General features: G+C 35.4%; 1 protein-coding gene across 1 annotated transcript in view; it reads left to right on the top strand.

Annotated features, from left to right (window-relative positions):
- The first annotated feature begins 7,406 nt into the window (after positions 1–7,406).
- LOC127879781 (uncharacterized) overlaps positions 7,407–7,483 on the top strand; it is a 39,847-nt gene continuing 39,770 nt past the window's right edge. Inside the window, exon 1 of the mRNA XM_052426837.1 lies at positions 7,407–7,420. The gene's annotated coding sequence lies outside the window, so the exon portion shown is untranslated. The remainder of the gene's footprint in view (positions 7,421–7,483) is intronic.

The raw sequence follows: 7,483 nt of genomic DNA, 5'->3' as shown, positions 1-7,483 counted from the left end.
GCAGTTTGAATGACACACGTTCCGTCTTATTATAATCGGTGACAACATATCATACACTTCACTCTTTAAAAATACTCGTTACGGTGTGCTTTGTCATACTTTGTTAGGTTCGACTTTATTAAGAAAAATTATTAAAGAATTAATAAATCTTTAGAAAAACAAAGATATGTACTATTCAATAAAAAGTCTGTCACGGTATTGAATCATGATTCAATACCGAGACAGACGTTTTTATTGTGATTTTAAGTAAAATTGGTCCGGAAATATTTATAAGTCAAATATTTGGCAAAATCATCATGAATTTATCAGAACAATAATATTCTTCTCATGATATTTCAACTGCATTCGAAACTGCTTCTGTCTGTTTCAAAATACGACTTCAGGTGAAAGTAGATTAGGGAGGGATTATATACATGTAGATGTCATTCTTGTTTATAGTTTGGCTCATCCAATCTTTTAAAAAGTTAGTTGAAGTAATCCCCTGGGGTTAAAATTGGCCCCTGAGGGTTACTTGCTGTATATGAATGGAGGAAAGAGGTTTGGTTTTTGGCATGTATAATTTTATTGTCCTCTACAATATTTTTAAATATATTTGTTTAGCTCATCATTCTATTTTTTGAGAAAAAAAAGAGCTTTTGTCATCACCTGAGCGTCTGCGTCGGCATCGGCGTCCGGTTAAGTTTTGTGTTTAGGTCCACTTTTCTCATAAAGTATCAAAGCTATTGCATTCAAACTTGGTATACTTACTTACTATCATTAGGCAACTGGGCAAGCAAAGATAGATAACTCTGGCTGACATTTTGACAGAATTATGTGCCCTTTTTATACTTAGTAAATTGAAAATTGTGTTAAGTTTTTTGTTCAGGTCCATTTTATTCCTAAAGTATCAAAGCTATTGCATTCATACTTGCAACACTTACTAACTATCATAAGGGGACTGTGCAGGCAAAGTTATGTAAATCTGAATGGCATTTTGACAAAATTATGGCCCCTTTTATACTAAGAAAATTTAAAATTTTGTTAAGTTTTGTGTTTTAGTCCACTTTACCCCTAAAGTATCATAGCTATTGCTTTCAGACTTGAAACACTCGCTAACTATCATAAGAGGACTGTACAGGACAAGTTGCATGCATAACTCTGGTTGGCATTTTGACGGAATTTTGGCCCTTTTTTGACTTAGTAACTTTGAATATTTTGTTCGATTTTGTGTATAGATCCACTTTACTAAAGTATCAAGGCTATTGCTTTCAAACTTCAAATACTTTCATACTATCATGAGGGTACTGTACCTGGCAAGTTGAATTTGATCTTGACCTTTGAATGACATTGACTCTCAATGTCAAATTATTAAACATTGCTAAAAGTGCCATAACTTCTTTATTTCTCATCAGAGTTGTTTCATACTTTCACAAAGCAACACTTACATGACATACCACAATAGACTCCACCCAAACCATCCCCCACGCCCCGCTCCACGGTCGACAAGAAACTGTCGTGTTTTATGTAAATGAAAAGGGGATAGTTGTGTTTAAAAAGCAATTAATCATAGGTGTTATCGCAGTTTTGATTTATTTTTTATTATGAACCACAATTCTTAGGCACTGTTCTAAACGCATATGAATGTGCCCAGTTCTCCCACTCTGTAGACGGTGACATGTTTATAAAAGAGATAAGATACACGCCACATTGGGGGTATCCGCTCATTGTATAGACCGAGTTTCTTATACTGGGGCAAGAATCTCAATTAAGAGTATAACGGGATTTATTACCATGGAACTCATGATGTCAACTGACTGACGCGTGGGCCAAATTTTTTCATGGCAGAAAAAATGGTCGTGTCAAAATCGAGTCACTTTCAAATTGCTTGCGTCAAAACGCAGTATTCTGCGTCTATTGAAATCCATGGACTTACATATTTAAAAACGTGTTCTCTCAAAATGTAAAGGCGGGGATTTATATATTGTTAAACATCGTATACTGGTCCTGTAACAACTTTGTTAAAATCATCCCTCTTGGGTTAAAATTTACCCCGCCCTAAGGGTTACTTGTTCAATTATATGTATTTAGTGAAAACTTTGAAAATCTTCTTTTCTGAAACAGCAGGGCCCAGAGGCTTTTTATTTGGCATGTAACGTCTTATAGTAGTCCTCTGCTACAGTTGTTCAAATCATGTCCCCTGGGGTAAAAACTTGCCACAGCCCAGAACTGAAATTATTTATAAAGACGTGTATATTAATATCGATAACTTCAAAAATATTCTTCTTTGAAACCGCAAGGGTCAGGGGTTTGATATTTGGTGTGTTTCTAAAAAATAGTTTTCAACGTTTTCTTCTTATAAGTTCTCTCAAATCATGTGTCTGGGGTCAAAACTAACAACATGGAAGTCTGTTGTACTCCTTTAAAATCAAATTTAAATTTGAAATATCATGTCTGCGAGTTTGAACTTCCGAAAAATATGCCATTCATCATTCAGCTTAAACGCAGCAACAACAAAAAACAATCCGAAGTTATTTATTATGCCCCTCTTCGAAGAAGAAGGGACCCGGGTATATTGATTTGGTGGATGTCGGTCGGTCTGTCTGTCAGTAGACCAGTCTGAATATTGGTAGACCAGTTTGTTTGTTTTTCTATCCATAACATGTAAGCGAATTGACCGATTGGCTTGATACTTCACATGTGCATCGGCCATGGACAGTAGATGACCTCTATAGAAATTGGGGTCTCTAGGTCAAAGGTCAAGGTCACTATCACACTAAGTGTGAAAATCATTTCCGATCAATAACTTGTCAACGAATTGACAGATTGGCTTGATACTTCACATGTGCATTGGCCTTGGACAGTAGATGACCCTTATTGAAATTTGGGTCACTAGGTCAAATGTCACTATCACACTAAGTGTGAAAATAGTTCCTGATCAATAACTCGTCAACGAAATGACCAATTGGCTCGATACTTCACATGTGCATTGACCTTGGACAGTAGATGACCCCTATTGAAATTGGGGTCACTAGGTCAAAGGTCAAGGTCACTATCACACTAAGTGTGATAATCGTTTCCGATTAATAACTTGTCAACCAAATGACCGATTGGCTTGATACTTCACATGTGTATTGTTATTGGGCAGTAGATAACACCTATTGAAATTAGTGTCACTAAATCAAGGTCAATGTTACTGTAACACATTAAGACTAAATAGTACAATCGTTTCCGATCAATAACTCGTCAACTGATTCACGGATTTGCTTGATACTTCCCATGTGCATTGGCCTTGGACAGTAGATGACCCCTATTGAAATTGGGGTCACTATGTCAAAGGTCAAGGTCACTATCACACTAAGTGTGAAAATTGTTTCCGATCAATAAGTTGTCAACCAAATGACTTATTGGCTTGATACTGCACAAGTGTATTGGCCTTGTACAGTAGATTACCCCTACTGAAATTGGGGTCACTAGGTCAAAGGTCAAGGTCATTGTTACACATAAAGAGTACAATAGTTTCCGATGAATAACTTGTCAACTGATTCACCGATGGGCTTGCTACTTCCCATGTGCATTGACCTTGGACAGTAGATGACCCCTTTAGAGATTGGGGTCACTAGGTCAAAGGTCACGGTCACTGGCAAAATAAGTGAGAAAAGCGTTTCTGATCAATAACCCGTCAACGAATCGACCGATTGGCTTGATACTTCCAATGCGCATTGGCCTTCAGGGCTTTCCACAGGCCATTTAACGATCCATCGCCGGGGCGCTTGAATTTCGAAATCAGAGTCCTCGGGGCGCTTGAAATTTTCCGATCAGTGTATTTTTCAGTAAAAGAAAGTGAAGATTGTAAAAAAAATTCAAGATTTCTCTTTCAGTGTATCAATATTCCCTGTTTTAAAAGAGCACACGGTACCTACTTTCACAAGTAATCGCCATAAACACCATATGGGGTAATGGATAATCCACTGATAAGAGATAGCATGACGCGCGTATCGATTATTCTAGCCACATTACACAGTCATTTAAATGCTGACAAGGATGTATCAGGTAACTTTTCATGCGTCAAACTGTGATGTTCATCGTTCAATCGGTTACGCGAATGCTTATGAGGGCGGGGTAAACTGGCGATCATTATTTTTGATTTACGTCGGGCACGAAGTAGGAGTTTATCGCAGCTTGATTAGCAAGAAGTTGTACCATTTACGTAATATAAAACCGGTAACTAGTACAGTACAGTTCATTAAAGACGGTTTCGGGCATCATCATCATACCTTTTTACTGTAAACAAGTGTTACCTATGACTCATAATTAATACGAGAATCTAATTGCAAGTGGTAATTACTTCTAGAGAGTAAGTTGTGCAAATGACTCCCGGTTAAAATTATGCGATAACAATTTAATTCCAGTACAAGTATATTTCATCATGTCCATTTATAGAACTGATTGACCTCGTTTTTCTGACATTTATTCGACACGTAATGCGCTTTAACAAATTTTCTTTGAATTAATTACGCACACTTGTAAATGTTTCGTCCGATAATCGATACTTAGAAGACTGATGATGGCAACCGGCCGTAATCCTCGTGGACAACGTGAATTTCATGCATAATTCCGTCAAAACATTTATTTGACTCGTAAAGTGTTTAAACAAATTATCGTTGAATTTATAACGCAACTGTTAATATTTGTTGAAATCTCAAATGGGAATAATTAAATTTGTAATCCGAAACCCATTCCCGTAAGTCGATGTTAACGCGTTTTTAATCCGAAACACACTTCCGAATTTAAATGTTACCGCAACGTTAAAATATTCTTGCTTCAAATTAGCAGTGCAAATTTATTTTGTGTGGAATCTTTTTCTCAATTAAAAAGATCGCGAAAATTATGCAGCATGTACAAGGTCGCGTCATTTGCATAGAAAGCGTGCGTGCATTGAGCGTTTAAACAAGCACACAACACGTCAGAGGATTGACGCATGTTCAGAGGCAATATTTCATCAAATCTATAAATAGTCACTTAAAATTAATTTGATACTATAGAAAAATGGCAAGGTTTGTGTTAAAGAAATAATGGAGAGCTTTTATCGTAAATATTTATCAGAAAGTGATTTATAAAAACGGAAAAAAACGGGATTATCGGGTAATAAATAGAAACTTGAAAAGTAGTAAGTATACAGTAATAGAGTCGGGTTGAAACGGATGTATTGGGGAATCGTTCGAGTCGGGATTTTACTATCTGTGCGGGAAAGTTTTAAAACAATTAAACTATATAAAAAATTATATATATTTTTAAATGACTGGGGGATTTTCTTGAAGAGTCATAGCGCACCAAATGACGTCTTTTAACGCTGTTTTTCTTTGAGTTATAACGCACCACAGAACGTGAATTGACTCGTTAAATTAAAAAAATCAACATCGGGAGGGGACACCCCTCCCCAACCACCCCTAGCAGCCCCGGGGCGCCTGGCAAAAATCCTGTGGAAAGCACTGTTGGCCTTGGACACTTTATGACCCCTGTCGGAATTGGGGTCACTTGATCAAAGGTCAAGGTCACTGTCACAATAAATTTGAAAATTGTTTCCGATCAATAACTCATCAACGAATTGACAGATTGGCTTGATACTTCACATGGGCATTGGCCTTCACCAGTAGATGACCCCTATTGAAATTGGGAACACTAGTGTGGTGGCTATATCGATCGTATGTGACCGTATAATATTGCGCTGCTTACTTCCCTTGGATATATTCAGTGTATGTTCACCGGGAGCTAGTCAACTCGTACCTAAGTCAACTCGTACCTTCGGTCAACTCGTACCCGATTTGGTCAACTCGTACCCGAATTTTGGTCAACTCGTACCCCCATTAGTCAACTCGTACCCGAATTGGTCAACACGTACCCTCCTAAAAATTATTTATATATATCAAAGACGTGAAATATGTTTTTGTATATGTTTTTGATATGACTATAGATACAGGTTATAAAAAAATGTATTTTTTTTCAAAAGTAGACAAGTTCATTATTTTTTCACACGTGTATAATTATAAAGGACGTTTTTGTAGGCGTTTTGTTTGATAAAATGTTGACTAATAACACCTTTATGACAACAGGACCGTCGGCGATTTGTTAAACAATTTGTTTGTCGTGCATCTAAAATGACACGCGCAGATTGGCTTTAATCATTAATCATTAATATCTTGAAACTAAATACGGACTCTGTGTTTCGTGTCTTGGACTTATTTTCATTTATTGTTTATCGTGGATTGTAATTATTATATATATTAAATTTATAAATTATTTGTACATTAATATGTGTATTATAATCATTAAGATTATGAGATTTTGAGTGTAACTTCTTGCGTTGTTTATGGTTCTTTCATTCAGCAATATATAACCACCGTCTGTCGGATTATCTAATTTATTGTAATCTTGTCGATCCCTGCATAGGCAAATAAATTTAAAATTCATATAAACATCATTAAATCTGAATAAAAACATCATCAATATTTGTTTTACACAATAATCCTAATCTTTTTAAATTGATTGGTTAGTTGTTAGTTTGGATACAAAGGTGTTCTTCATTTTTATAAAGGTGCAGATTAAATCGATTTAGATATTAACGACCCGTGTCAAGTAATGTGTTAATCAATATTTAACAAAGGTGAAGATTACGGTAAATTACGATATTAACGACCCGTGTCACGTTGGTGTTAATAAGTATTTTAGGTGTTGATTAATTGATTAAATCATGGACTCAATTTTCAGACGAACCATAATTCAAGGCATATATATCAACAACAACAACAACAACAACATTTATTAACTAATACACAAGTGTAACGACATGGATGATAATTATTTTGCAATTTGGTAATATTTATAAAAATCATGCAATGGAAGAAGTTAACAAATATTTTACTGATTCATAACGTAAGATTTTTTCTTTTAACATCGATAATGATAGTTGTTAATAAATACATATTTTGAAAGATAAATTATTTCTATATATTTCTTAGATAATATAATCTTTGTATATTGGACATATTAATAAGAATAATATATATAAACTTAGGTAATTACTTTAATTAGTCATATCGTACCCTGGTAAAAAAAACATACAATTTATGTTAGTCTATGCCAAAATATAACTTTATTTGGTCAACTCGTACCTGCAATAAACATAAAAAACATCAAATGCACGCAAACACCCATCGCAATTTGTTTCCATAAAGAACAAAAATTAAAAAGGTACGAGTTGACCAATCTGAAAAATGACTAAAGTACGAGTTGACCAAATCGGGTACGAGTTGACTAGGGTACGAGTTGACTTAGGTACGAGTTGACTGGAAACCTGTTCACCTACGCATGTTCGAGGCGTTTGCCGATATTGTTATTTCTTCCATTTTCTTAGACGTTTATACCGGTTTATAGCCCGCATGGTGTAAGTTTTCCACATGTTATCAATGCTATATAGCTTGTATTTTGTTAAGGCAGTAATTATTTT

Source organism: Dreissena polymorpha, chromosome 4 (assembly GCF_020536995.1).
Source record: "Dreissena polymorpha isolate Duluth1 chromosome 4, UMN_Dpol_1.0, whole genome shotgun sequence".
Classification (NCBI taxonomy): Eukaryota; Metazoa; Mollusca; class Bivalvia; order Myida; family Dreissenidae; genus Dreissena; species Dreissena polymorpha.
Note: the sequence above shows the minus strand (reverse complement) of the source record. Positions and strands in the feature narration are given on the sequence as shown.